At 33.0% G+C, this 15,485-nt stretch overlaps 1 protein-coding gene across 3 annotated transcripts in view; it reads right to left on the bottom strand.

The window, feature by feature from the left end:
* LOC123717550 (POU domain protein 2-like) overlaps window positions 1-15,485 on the bottom strand; it is a 54,887-nt gene that overhangs the window by 27,971 nt on the left and 11,431 nt on the right. The gene's annotated exons all lie outside the window — the stretch shown is intronic.

Below are 15,485 nucleotides of genomic sequence, written 5' to 3'. Positions count from 1 at the left end.
TAGTATGAACGCGGTATGACGTCACATCTAGATATATTTCGACTAATTAATCCGAGGCGTTATCATGTTTGCCGAAACGTACACCTAATTAGAATTAATTGGACAATTTCAAGAAGGCTACTTTGTATGAAGACTCGCTGTCCTACCTAACTTATACAAATTAGCCATGATTGTACAACGCTAAAGCCTGTTGTACACTGAGATACAGATGCGCCTCAAAAAGTGGAGACGATAACTCAAACTCAAAATAACTTTATTCATATAGGTATACAAGTTAACTCTGGATTCTTAACTTACTACTACCAGTACGCAAGTCAAGGGCAAGAAACTCTCCGTCACTCATTTTAATCGCCAAGTTTTGAGTCACACAAATTGTTTGAACTGGAGCATATCCCAAGGATTAGTATCATTTAAATATTCGTAAAATTTATAAAAATGACTATATCGCTTGCTCCATAGCAATTTAAACTAAGGCCCAAACATAACGCAAAGAATATTTTGAAAAACCAAAATAAGACAGCAAATTTTATGTATCTATATTGAACCCGATATTTCATCAAACTCAAACCAATTTGGCCGGGATTACCTAAATAGGATAAGCTCCAAGACTGGTTTTATTTATCATCTAAAATATGTTAAATTGAAGACAATAAAAATGTAAGAAATACTATCGAAACAGATCCATGCAGCTTCCTCGCAGCAGTCCACGATATCGCGGCACGCAAATCCCGAGGGGACTTTGTGTACCGAGGAAGTTGCACGGGCCCGCCGAGCATACGCGAGTATAAAAAGCAATGTACATGCGAAAGTGAAAAAATCCTAAATAAATAACCACCATTTTGAAAAATAAGTTTGTTTAAATTCGATATTTTTAACAAAAACTTTTCTTACGTCAAAACCATTTACTAACCACCATGTTAGATCGTAATTTATGGCCGTTTAACAGCCTTTTTTTAAATCAATCGTTTACTCTTAGGTGAAAAGTCAGTTAAATATGAAATTTATTTTAGTACAGTCGTGAATTATATGCTACCATTGCTTCAAACTAGATTGACGCTTGAATGAGATACCAAATGATGGCATTTAAGCTGTTCTATAAGCGGTAGATAATGTATTTATCATTTCCTATCAAGTACTATGCAAGTGAGAGGCAAGCTTTACACGTGTGGCTGTTGAACAAGTCATCTTCGTCAGATTACTGCTAATTGCCCATCACAAATATTATTGACATGCAACTGTATGAAAAACTTTATGTTTGATGATACGAATAAAGAAACTGTTTTGTTCGTCTAAAACTACGGAATGCTTTCAACTGCCACTGGAGCATGCGGCAGATATTTGCTACTGTGTTATTAATATTTGTTTAGAAGCAAGCAATCTGAAACATTAGTATTTTCGCTATAAATCGAACCCAAGTCATACAGAAGAGTTGTGCATTTAATTTTTAATAGTAACGAAAATTCATGACATATTTTTTTGGTTCTATTTATAATATTTGCAACAACATACAACTTTTAAATTAATTTGCTAAAGAGCCACTCTGAGTATGAATTGCTTTTGACAATTAATCTGTATTACATAAGGTTTAACAGAATTTGCGTTCATATGCTTCGTAATTATTATTTTATAAATCAAAATTATTAAAAGAAACGATGCGAACCGTGAATTTATGAAGATTGACGTGTGGTATAAATAATAATTAGCCTAATTAATTAGATTTAACTCGTTTAAGGCGTTTTGATAGACACTAAAATTTAGTAAAATGTATTGTACATTTAAGATGTTTTTGTGCCAATTAATGTTAGATTGATTAGAATAACTATTAACAAGAATTATCTCCATTTTTCTTTAAATGTATAGGCTAGGCTCGAAAAAGTAGTTTTTCTGTAGATAGGTTTTATTTTTTAGTTTTTAAATTCCAGTGTCTGGTATTTCATTTCATAATTTATGTCTCTCTTTTATTCAAAGATAATATAATTAATTAAATACGATATAAACGCCTCCTTCAAGGTCTATTATATATACAAGCGTTTCGTCTTTTTTAGATTTGGAACGATGATGAGTTCCTAACAGAATTCACACTTAAATATTTCTTTGAGAATCAACGTAATTGGAAATTTAAATTAAATAGGTAATGTAAAAGAAATTAACACAAATATTTTATATCTGATAAGAGTATTAGATCATGAAGATTAATTCTAACATGAAAAATATGCACATAATCCAATAATAACAAACTTAACTTATTCAAATCTACGTTTTGGATGGCAGGAACTAATAGCTGACAAAGACGGCGTTGTTGCTTAATTTTAAGATTATATTATTAAATATAGTTTTCGTTCTAAATCAAGACGTCATCGTCTTTGCAAGTTGGTCTAACACACCTTTGAACACTATTACTTCAACCGTAATACTGAGAGTGATTTTAAATAGCTAATAACAACACTATCTTCCCTGGTATTATTCTATTGTTCTAAATCTAAAATATATTTCTCTTTTGCTTGCAAATCATGAAGGTCGTTTGCTTGCCAAGCATTCAATTGTCCACTGACCTCAGTTAAAGGTTTGAAAAATTGACGTTAATTACAGTACACTGATGCAAGTGTCGTTACCAGGGAGGAAGCGAGGGAGTGTCGGGAGTGTGTCACGCGACACATCCGTTCACTCATTTCATATTTGGAATGCTCATACTTGCTCCAATTTATTTCTAAAAAATGATTAAAAGGTAGGATTTTTAAACCTGTAAGATATCTTATTAGAATCACGTGTATAATGGGAATCATTTTCAATACTATAATAGGTATATGGAATAGAAGTAATTGCAACAAACGTAGCAATGTTAGACTTGTGCCGGGAACATAGGAAAAATCTGCAGATATATGGATGACAGACCAGTTTCTTTCATGATAGAATTAACCTTCTTGGTCGAAATCTCTTATCAGAAATTAAAATATTTGTGTAAATTAAATTAAATTTCCAATTACGTTGATTTTCAAATATGTATTTATTTGAATTCAGAACTCGTCATCGTTCCAAATCTAAAAAATACGAAACGCTTGTATAGATAATAGAGATTGGCGTTTACATCGTATTTAATTAATTATATTAAATTAAAGAGAGAACTATATTGTCAAATCAAAGACCAGTCACTGAATAAAAAATAAAACCTAACAATGAGTTAAGTATAATAAAACTTGCGGTCTATTATAAGTTATGTCACGTAGGCGGTAGCTATGTAATTGACTGCGTATTGAGACGATTGAGTCAGGCGGTATCGGGTGTGAAAACTAGTCATCACGTACTGATAGCGTATTACCGCTCCACTTACTTCGTCGTATAATACTCGCCTGGATTACAGCTTACAGTAATCGGTTAAACTCCGTGTTTTTATGTAAATTCCAATATTCCAAACTTTATCTTGAAAAATATTTAGTAACATTATTTTATGTTTTATAGAAGGAAATCGTCTGTATCGTTATATTTTAGTCTATTCTTTGTTATAGTTGTTATGTTAAGAATGTAATAAGAACAACTCTTAAATAGAAAACTTTTTATTTATCTTATATATATAGCAAACGAGTCTCACCTGATGTTAAGTGATACTGCTGCCCATGGACACTCATATTGTCAGAAGGAGCGTAAGTTCGTTGCAGGCCTTTTAATAATTGGTTCGCTCTTTCACTGAAGGACTCTAAGTCGAATTAGTTCTACAATACTTCAGCAGTGGGCAGCTGATTCCACAAAGTGGTGGTGAGAATTCGTATCTAAGTTTTTAGAGTAACTTGGGCTTCTAAATTTAAATGCAATTTTTTTTCTCACTCGTTAACAAGGCTCTAATCTAATAAGAATTGGTCTGATTATATAACGGTTCTCAAATTTATACCTAATCACATTGATCGCCTATTAGTAATGAGAATTGCGACCGCAAGCGCCGATAGTACGTAGATTGTACTATGATTAAATTATGATAGCAGTTCCGTAAACTTCATCAGACCTTACGGAAACTAACTATTACTAAAACATTTATGCAGGAGAATTATTATACATACAATATATACGCCAAAACCTATATAATAGTCACTAAGTACGTTTTTAAACCACAGTATACTACCGCTATACGCTTCACAGAAGCTTGCTGATGCTGGACTGTATGTGTGGAGTACTTAGCAAAAAGGTTATGCTTTCGATAGCGGTGATGAGATATTACGTTACACAAATGTGTTCACCTATTCACCTTTTCCATTCCTTTACTCATAGTGAAACGGATGTGTGTATCACAACCGAGTAACAGGATCTGGTAGCTCTGCATGGCAATGAGCTCTGGTGAGAGGCACTAGAAATATATTACTGGTATCTTCCTCGCTAACACTACTAATTGAAATGGTTTCATGTTAAATCGACCATGCAATTTCCTAGAATAAAGATCTATTGATATGCATTTGAACATGCTATCTGCTCAAGCAATGACATTAAAATAAAAATTCAACGTAACATTTCTTCATCAAGTTGTATTGATCATATTGATCGGCTTCTAATGAGCATTGCGCGGGCGACCGCAGCGACAGTGCGCAGTCGTCAGTGACCGCAACAAATCGGCGCGCGCGCGTGCTCGCTCGCCGCGCGTGATGAGATGCACGGTTCATTGTAATCTGATATGTTCCCAAATCCAAATGTTCAATTATCATTTAATGGAAACCGTGGCACCTGCTCGCAATCACTATACATTTTATAATTCGTATTATTGTTGTCTGTTTTTGTCTGAAACGTGTTTATCGAATTGGCAAATAAACAAAAAAATATGCGTTGAATTGATTACCTCCATTGGTTTTTAAGTGACGAATTATTTATTGTAATATACAAAAACTAGAACAGAATTCGAATCAGGCGAGTATTGTTACTTAGCATTAGGAAAAGAATAAAATAGTATATTTTCTTGTGTACCAATGCACTGAATACATATTCGATGTTGTATTATTCGAATTTCCGTTGGTTTTACGAATCGAAGCTATCATACATCGAGAGCACTACAGGTGCCGATGGATGACTGGTAACAAACACAATACAACCTGTCACTTCACAGAACTCGGGTACATAAAAAGTTTCTCTGATTGGAAGTCACCTAAGGTTCGACGACACGCGATATAATTGATAGATGTTTTTGTTTTGTGTCGTTATTAACAGTTATGTCAACATTCGAGTGTGCCGTTAAAGGGCAGTGCAGGGCAGCGGGTTAATGCATGCATAGCGGGACCCTAACGGGCGCAGGTGCCCAACGGGACCCAAAGGTCACGTCAGCCCTCACCGAGTTACCGCCCTGCAATTTAACTAGACCTTCATTTACCTAAAATAGTCACATAAAAGATGATTTTCAAATATCGATCACAATTGTCAATTGTTTTCAAACGGCTGACAAACGCATATATTTTGTTCGTATTATCTCCCTATTGTCGTCATATACATAATATATTTACAAATAAGTCCCTACGCAAGTATTTTAGTGTCTATTGTAGGTAATGTATGTAGTTTTATTTTTTACAGTAAAAGTAGTGTGCCCTGCGAGGTGCGGCGAAAGGCAATAAACATCATAATAAACGAATGAAGCTATATTCAAACGAAAACTTTTACGACGCATAACGGCTAACGGCTCGCAATTTTTACGTTTTGTTTATTTGTTTTTTAATGTTTTATGGAAGACAATAAATTAGAAAGTGACTAGGAGCACGTCTCAATCCGGCTACATCTCCGATCGCTTTCCCCGACACAAAAGCCCTCGTAATTGCTTCTTTGAACCATCCCTAATTTGATAAAGGAAAAAATAATAGACTTTTTGTGTACTGTTAAAAAACAGTTCGTCAAGCGTTCCTATTCATCTAGTTACAATATTGGTAATTGCGTTGCGTTGTAAAACATTTACCCTAGTGCGCTCCTAATAAAACTATCCCAAGAGTATTGTTGCAAAAGTCATTTCTTAATTTCACCATGAAGAACGGAAATAACTATAATATTTACTATAAGGGTATAAACTAAAACGCTTTCTTTACGTTAAGATAAAACCAAAGTACCGTGCAACCGTATACCACAGTTATACTAACTTCGTCTATGTTAACCAAAGACAATAATACTTCAAGACTGGACAATAATACTTAATCTGTGGTATTAATATATAATCTATGGTATAAACCAACTCACCAGAGGCCATGTACCAGCACACCGTCCACGCGACACAATCAACTGTTCAACCTACCCTTGTTTGCTTGATGTCGCTGTGTTTAAAAAACCTAAAGGTCACAAGGGGAGACCTAACGGGATCTAACGGGGACCTTCGCCCTTCATTCTAGACTAGACAAACATAACGACTGCATTAGTTCCGCTTCAAATGTCATCATCACTTGTAGGTTAAAGCGGGAAGATATGTCGTAATATTATTTTTAGTTTATATTTTCGTTACGCTTTCATGGTTTCATTTTGGGCTGTGGATTGATGGAGTCTGATTTATTTTTATTTTACATTTATTTATATATATTATTTCTTCTTTAGGAATGAATTGGCAGAGACCACGTATCTCCACTTGCTTAATACCTAAAATAAGCATAAATAATGCATGCTCGTCGGTTACTTTTAACTTGTCCCTTCTCTGGTAGGTACCTCCTGGATTTGGTCTAGGTATGTAGAACAAGCCTACCCTACCCGATTTCTCCATCCATGGTTGCCTTGTATATATAAATTGTTAACCGTTTGAAAAATATCGGGAAATAACGGATTTTGTTAACTCTACTTAGAATTTCTAAATATTCTACAAGAGTCGAAAATAAAATTTAAAAAATAATTTCACACGAATTGATAACCTCTTCCTTCCGAATTTTTAAGTCGATTAAAAAATTTATTCATCGTGATTTTTTAAATAAAAAATACTATATTGCCTAATAGTCATTGCTTTAAGGACCTATACATGTATATATTTATATTGAGTCAACTTCACACTCGCTAAATTATCTTTAAAATTAACTGCTTTATAGAAATACTAACTAACCACCATATTAACATACATCTCCCATTGTATCTTTTGTACACTAAAGCTTTTACTTAGCTTATATAAATCAAGCTTTAAACATAAAAATAAGGATATATCAAAATCAAATCAAAAATCCAATTTCTTTATATTATGAACGTCGAGTTTCCAAATCAAGAAACCAGAGCTGGCAAGAGTTCAGTTGTAAACCGTGAAGTTTTGGTGTTCGTCTTCCAAATAAAAACTTAATTATTGTCATTATAATTGAATACCAGTGTGAAGCCAACCAATATGTGCAAAGATTCTACGTGAATGTATATGCCAATAATGTATCGTATGCAGATGTTGACAGTTCCAGGAAGGGCCTGAACGCTTTGCATACACTTTTGGTGACGAGACAGTTACTAGTGACAGGTGTGATATCACTATGGCCTGTATGTAAGTCAAACTAAGAACTAGTTCCATAACAGTTTTTACTGAAGAGGCCATATTCAATTTATTATTGTGATCGGCGCCAAAACGGGATGGTTATATCGTCTCACAATATGAGGGAATGAGTAGGAAACTCACGCACAAGATGTTACAATTACCTAGGTTACATACTCAAGAAAGACCAGGAGTTTTTTTGATTTAGTATTACGGTTCTGAGGTGAGGTTTTCTTACCGAAAAATTGGAAAATGGCCGTTCAATTTGTCAGTTTACTTTACATGAATCGTGTTTGAATGGAACTATTAATAATAGTCACGATACAACAGGGAAACATTTGGTTGTTTGCATTGAAGCTTTCAAAACTAAGTTCAAGGTTTTAGAAAATTCTTTCACCTCTAATGGTAATGATAATACATTTGTTTATTCATTTATTTATCAGAATAATATAATAAAATCATAATACGTTATATTAGAAAACCGCTGTGTATAAATGTAATTAGCATCATATATTATTTACTAGATGTCGTGTAACCGTTTCATAATAATAATATTCTATAGAATGCAATGGTCTAGATTTAGATTATTGTATAGGTTTTCTTGTTATTGTTAGTAGGCAATGCACTACGCCGTAGATTTTTTCGTCAACGGTGTAAAACATTCACAGTTCCCGCAAGTGTTTATTGCTCATAAACAAATCTACAGATGCCGTGATTAAAACTATTTGTCGCACAGGAACTATATTTGTTTATAAAGATTCAGAAACGAGACGACGTCTATTAAATTCAATACATTTTTGTCGTATGGGAGTTATACTTAGCCGAATCTCAACGAATATCACGCTTAATCTTGCATTAAAAGCTTAGCCAAGTTGTATGTAAAGGTTGACACAAACAGCGCGTATTACAGACTATAAAAACAATTTAAGTTTCAAACATGGCTATTCTATTGTTTGTTCTTGTTCACACGCAATAAGCTGTGGTAATAATTTATGCAAATCCTAATGACCGATGATACGGGAGTAGCAAATTTTTCTTTTTGTTCATTAGTATAGTGGATTTAGCGCTGAGTAGGCAGCATTGGTGTAGGGACTAGAGTCTCAATCCTGTGGTCGTTCTGATCGCTTTGTGTTAGTAATTTCTGATAAACAAGTATTCACGCATTATTAATATACTACAATTCAATATATAATTGAAGTGAAACTTCTTTATCGGCGTTAGAAAAAAATTACCGTCACATTTTTCGGTTACGCACCTTTTTCGTGTTAGGGACACGAAAAAGGTGCGTAACCGAAACCACGGTTGATTCGAAGAGATTCGAAGCCATTAATAACAAAAATATATAATAACGATAGCAATGATAGCAATATTTGTATTATACAATTCATGAAATTCTGTAATAATCTTAGTAGTTATAAGGTAAAATGATATAATTGTATTATTTGTATTCATGTCTATCATAATAAAAGTCTGTTGTTAAACTTTATCTAATTTAACTTTATTTAACCAATTTCTGTAAAGTTAAAGTTAAGGAAGTTTCGCTTCTTACGTGTGTACACTAGTTTTTTTTTAATTGCTTGTATAATTTTATTTGCTTCGAAAGTAATATTTATAAGCTGCAATTGACGCTGGGAGCAATAATTAGATTTGACAAAATGTATATATAACTAATATCTTTTAGATAGTAATAATCAACGCGTCATTCTCGACTTGTTTGCGTGTGGACTACGTAATAAAAAGAAATGGCTGAGGTAGAAAGTCGAGTGACCTGCGATGCGACTAGAAAAAACTACTTTGCATCCGCGCTCGCTCTACTAAGTGCACTTGGTGTTTTTTACTCCACGAAAGACCCTTTCTCCGGCTTCCTCTCACTCACTAATACCTGCTTGAGGGTTGACTGCACCCGCACACATGCATAAACGCATACTCCCATATATACCCGACACACGTTAACATAAAATAAGTGAGTTGTATGCTCAGGTCCATTGTTCATATGACTATTTACTTATTGTACAAATCATGTCTTACTAATTTTACAAAAATACTAAACCACGTGTAAACACATTTTGGATAGGCCTTGCTGGACACATAAACCAAGGAGGTTTTGGAAGGGACAAGTCAAACATTCTTAACCGACGAGCATGTATGATGATCGTCATGAAAGTGAATATAGCTAGAGAGATATGTTAGGACCGTAACAAGTGGGGATTTGTGTTCTCAGACGTTCGGGAGAAAAGTGGATACACAATTAAAATAAATACATTTTTCTACCGTTTCGACAGAATATCTAAATGTCACACAAAAGCCATAAATAATGATTAAAAGTCTCGGTAAATGATAAGTATAGTAAAGTATTTCTAACTGCGCGCAAAAAATGTAATAAATTGTGAGCAAAAGAAGCAACGGGCACTCTAAACCATGATTGATTTTCGGATTCCTGACAATAGATAACAAAAAGCAACCATTAAGCGTATGCAAATCTTTTGTTAGTTCATACATGCCATTTTCACCCGTATATCAACGATTTTAGTTCTTTTTATACAAATTTTGTTTCGCACCTTTTACCTACACATAAAAAAGGTGGAGATTGAATTTCAAATCGCTTCAACTAAAAAATAATTCAAGACAAAGCTTAGGAAGTTGTAAAGAGTGAAATCACTACAGAAAAATCAGTATTTCACAAAATCAACCATCATCAAAAGCTTTCTTTATCTTTGTCTATTTATAGAAAAAAATATGTTAGTAAAAAGGATGTTAATAATTTTGCAGATGAAAAGTATGGTAACCATGGTAACAAGCACGGTACTGGGTATTTTGATCAGCAATCAACCGAAGCAACACTAATATTGCTTTATCAAAGTCAAGCATCATATATAGTTTAAAATATGACATCAACAAAAAATTATATTCTAATCGCGTTCGATTTTTAAAATACTCTTTAATTACACTTTATATATATCACAGGTGGTATATCATATCATATATCATAACAGACGCAGAAAATTATCTCTGATCTTTATGACTATTCATGACCGCGCCCGCATTTCCTTGCAATATCTCAGAAAATTACCAAGCGTTCTCATTTTACGGATTTCAAATTAAATAAAAAAAGAATAATTTATAACTATGTTGAAAAAAATTAGTAGTTGGTTAAGATATATAGAGACAAGATATACAGCTCTTTCTTTATTAAACAAATTGCAAATGATTTTAGAAGCAATTTTTAAGTTTTTTTAAGTAGGTTTGTTTATTAAAATCACATCTGTTAATAATACTTTTATATATTGAATTAGTGTGAGAGCACGTCAGACTTAACGCTAAACAGTGGTAAGTGGAAAAACTAGTACACAAAAACAGAGTGTCCAAGTATTTTCTAGAACGTGTATTATTGACACTTTATCATATTCAATATCGTTTTTAGTAAATTACCTACATTACAATACATTCAAATTCATTAATAGAATTATTATTTTTTAGAAAGATTGAAAATTAGTTATTAGTCTGAAGTTAGGCTAGATCGTAACGTTTAATTGTCACTTTGTGGAGAGACAAATCATCAAAATGAAATTTTGTACTCAACGGCTGTAGCACAAATATTGAAATGATAATTTAATTTCTAGCTTCAGTCTGTTATATTGTTTAAAATTTAATTTAAATAGAAAATCTTAACAATAAATATAAGTTTCCATACTTACCTAAAATAAACACTAATTTAACACACACTAAGTTTTTTATTTTTAATCTTCACCACATATATCTTTCAGTAATTTATTTATCTGTACCAGAATACAGACCATCTTCTAGATATAGAATTGTTTATGAGTTTATTTAAAATTTAAAAAATTAAGATCTGTGCAAACATCAGGTAAATTGCACTATTAAACTAGTGATTGATGCGAACATTAATTAATTTAGATTGTCTAATTACGCTTTTATAAATTTCGTAGAAGCTCCAATAACTCTTGTATATTAGAGACTTTTTATAGCCATACAGATTTAGAAGACTAAAATTTTATTAATTAAATTAATTTTCAACTGTTTCTCATTCTAAAGGCCGTAGGAATTTTTAATTGGATGTTTTCATATATATAAATCTCTGAATCGAAGTTCCACAGCTCGGTAATTATAACAAATAAACCCTATACAAACTCTATATATTTAGCATGGTACAGTAGTTATAATAGTAGAGATTGGCGCGTGTCGCGTGAACTACTAGCGAGTGAACTATTAGACCGGAACAACAATAATTTGTGGGCCGTTCAACGAACTTAGTCATTTCTTCTTTTATTATTTAAATCCGTTCATGTCTTAACATTTGTCGGTAGAAACTAAATAAAATTATTTAAGGTAATTGCATTCGTAAGCATAAGATTACGAAAATATAGGTTTTAAAATAAATTCACAATGTTGTTAACAAGGAATTAGTTTTAGAGCTCCATACGTAAATCACGTTATAAGGCTGTTACATGTAAAAAACGTTACTGAAGAATAAGATTTATATGAAATCGCTGTTTCGCTTGATAGTGATTGGTCCAAACACGTGTCACAAACGCACTTCTTTTGTTTTACGTACTCACTCCCAAGTTTTATATTGAATTCCGCTCGAAAGCTACAACAGTATCAAGGACACCCTGTGGCGGGCTTCTTTTTCTAGTGCTTCGTTTGATGGGTCTAGATATACAGCTAACATCTACTTGTCCGTTGAACGTTAATTGTATCGATCGTGATTTATAGGTAATTTTAATAAATGCGAAAGAAAAAGTTTGTAAAGGCCGGACAAAGATCTCTAACGGCTGAATATTGAAGCGCATTATCGACACATAGCCATACAAAAAATTCGAAAACGCGACAAAAACTCATAGAAATTGAAAGAAATATTCTGATTGTTCTCGTGTGGCGAAGTGAAAAAACGTGCAGATGCGTACGTCCCACGCGCATTTCGCAGGTAGCTGCGCCGACGCATGCAAATGTGTGTCCAACGCAACCGTTACCAAAATAATTAATATTCATTATATCTATAAATTATAAATAGTTTTTTCTGTGCTTATTCACCTGCATCAAGATAAACGATTTTCAATATTTTAATAGTAGATATATGATATTAGATATCTAGAGAGATAGATATATGATATATGATATAGATATATGAATAGATGCATATTTAGATCTTCCACGGTGAGGTAAAGCTCGCGTACGTACTATTAGTTAAAACAAGCCTAAAAAGTTACTTGCGAACTTACTGACTTATATATAGGTAGTAGATATACTTCTGCAAATTCTACAAAAAAATAGAATTAACTAAATCATTTTATTAATTTATTACGTATAATACAAATTACTATACGTTAATTTAAATTATATTTGCAATGCATTTCAAGGCAGAGTCGAACTTTCTACCTGGATGTTATATCCTGTCCCTTATGGTAAAGGTATGCAATTTTTTATACTGGCCAATAATTACTATGCTCTATCAATATCACGCAATATCTTTTAAAGTTTTAAGTGTAAAATACGTAGTAAAATCCGTTTTGCAAGAATAATATAAACTATATGAAAATCATATTTAGTTACTTTTAATTTTAAATCACAAAACTAGGTTCGCATACTCTAGAGCAGATTAAGTTGTGATAAATAACAAAATAACGGACCATAAAGATAAAAAGTAATTTAGCTGAACGTTGAAGTTTTTAACACACTTTCGTTAAAGAAACCAAAGGTGATTTGAAAACACTGAATAATTTCTGGCATATTCCATGGATGCCTATTATTATTCAAATTTATACTTATCTATGGGCAAGAAGGCTATATTGTAGATAAAATGCAACGTCACATTGCTCGCTCGTGCACATCGTACATATAACTATCAAATTAACGTTTAGGTAGTCACTAGTTTTATGTAACTCTTTTTTGTAAAGAAAAAACCATGTAATCGATTTATTATTTATTTATTTAGAGGAAGTTTTTAATACATATATATATATATATATATATATTATATAGAAAACAAATGTCCTAAACAATTTATGAAAGTTAGATACAAACATAGAATTTGGATAGGTTTATCTTATGATATTAAACTCCTCAAGAGATTTTTGTAGTGGTAAATATAATAATAATATTTTTTTAATAATTATTTTTGTGTACTGATTTTGTAAAATTATAAAAAAGTTACGTAACCTTTTTTCAGACAACACGACTGAAGTAATTTTTTTAAAGAAACTTATAAAGTTTTGAATGTTTACAAAGATGTATGGGAACGCTGTTTAAGCGCTATAAATGTTAAACAGTCCCAAATTTTAACCAGGAGGACTGGCGACAAATATTGGAATGTATGTCTGTCCAACTGCCGGACACAAAAAGGGCTCCCACGGCCGGCGCGGACGTGACACGACGCTGACGATCCGTACTGCGGACAGCACGATAACATTCATTATAATGAAGAATGTAATAAATCATTACTTTAATTTTCATAAACTGGTTCTGATTGTACTGATTGAAATATGCAAGCATATTTAAGAGTGTTTTATAAAATCATAAAACGTTTTGTATCCCCGATGGAATTATGATCGATTCTTGGTTGACTCTTCTTTTATTTAACGATACAAATATGTTAAATTATTGCTCGTAAGTATTCAAGAGCTTTATTAGAAGCCTATGTTATAAGTTTAGCATACATTCTATAAGTTTGTGTCCATACTGAATTGTGTGATTCAAACGGTTTTAGAATTTGTTCGTTATCATAAATGGACACAGTATAACTGTATTTAAATTGAAATAGAAATATACATTTTAGGAAACCTTTCAATGGTAATATGGATGGAAGTCTCAATGCTTGTCATCGCATCCATGTAGGTACAAGTATGTTATAAAATACACATCATACTGTATATTATTATCGTGTAAAAAAAATGAAATAATAATAACAGAAACATTATTATTAAAAGTCCTGATCTTAGATCTTAGTATTATATAATAAAACAGCTGATAGGTCCAGTTAAGAGTCCATGACCTTGAGGGTTGAATAACTCCAAATATGAGTACACACGTGAATTACTTTAAAACAATTGACGTGGTTTTAGTATGATTACTTCTGACTGAGAAGCTATTTCTACAGTTTAATAAACGATGTTGCATTAAAATAATTGTATAGTTAACATTTTGCTGTCCTTGCTCGTTAAAAGGAATTTTGTTTATTCATGATTTGACCCATAATAATAGACAAGCGAGGAAGCTTTTTCGACGCCGAAACCGTTAGTTTACAGGAAATAGGGACTGGAGACTAATAAAAAGTGTCATTTCAAAATGTATAAGAATCGAATCGGATTCGCATTCCCCTTGACAAAAGTTTAAATCAAACTGTTCAAAAGCAATCGAATGGTGTTCGATTCGAACCGACAGTGGACAGTGGGCAGTTCCACGAAACGCGCGTCACAAAAACTGTGAGCCCCCTGCCCCCCTTTTCCCCAGAGGCGGTGGTCCGCCCCGCGGAACGTTTCCGCGAGCGGACTCCATTCATCTCGTAATTAACGCATACAAAAAACCAGCCTAGATGAAAATTAGAAATGTTTCGGTGCACAGGGTTCGGGCAAAAAGGAAGTTTATTAATTCAATTAAATCGTTAGTCTCTCAGAGCGGAGTTGTGCTTCGGCGATCGCATCGATTCATTGAACTGGATCTTCGAAAACGTTTCTTGCGTTGGACAAGCTGGTAATTAGGGCTAAGTTTCTGGGTCTCGCCTCAGTTTATTTGGTTACGTGCTGAGGCTATGTTACTATTTATTATTTATTTATTACTTTATTTAAATATACCTTATACTACGCACAAAAATCTATATCAACACAATATTCTAAATATTTGACTAGATCTTCTTTGAGTTACAATAATGTTATATTCACAAAAGCTGGCTCCTAACAAACAACAGTGAAAGACAGAAAGGTGTTTGGCACTGAGATTTATTTAGGTGCTTTCTAGGAGCTTCAACTATTTAAAGAGGCATGAAACTGACAAATTTTTACGCCTGCTTTTTTACGCGCGCTGAGCGGCAAGGCGG

The sequence above is a fragment of the Pieris brassicae genome, chromosome 12 (genome assembly GCF_905147105.1).
Source record: "Pieris brassicae chromosome 12, ilPieBrab1.1, whole genome shotgun sequence".
Taxonomy (NCBI): Eukaryota; Metazoa; Arthropoda; class Insecta; order Lepidoptera; family Pieridae; genus Pieris; species Pieris brassicae.
The sequence above is the reverse complement of the archived record's forward strand: the minus strand, read 5'-3'. Positions and strand labels throughout refer to the sequence as shown.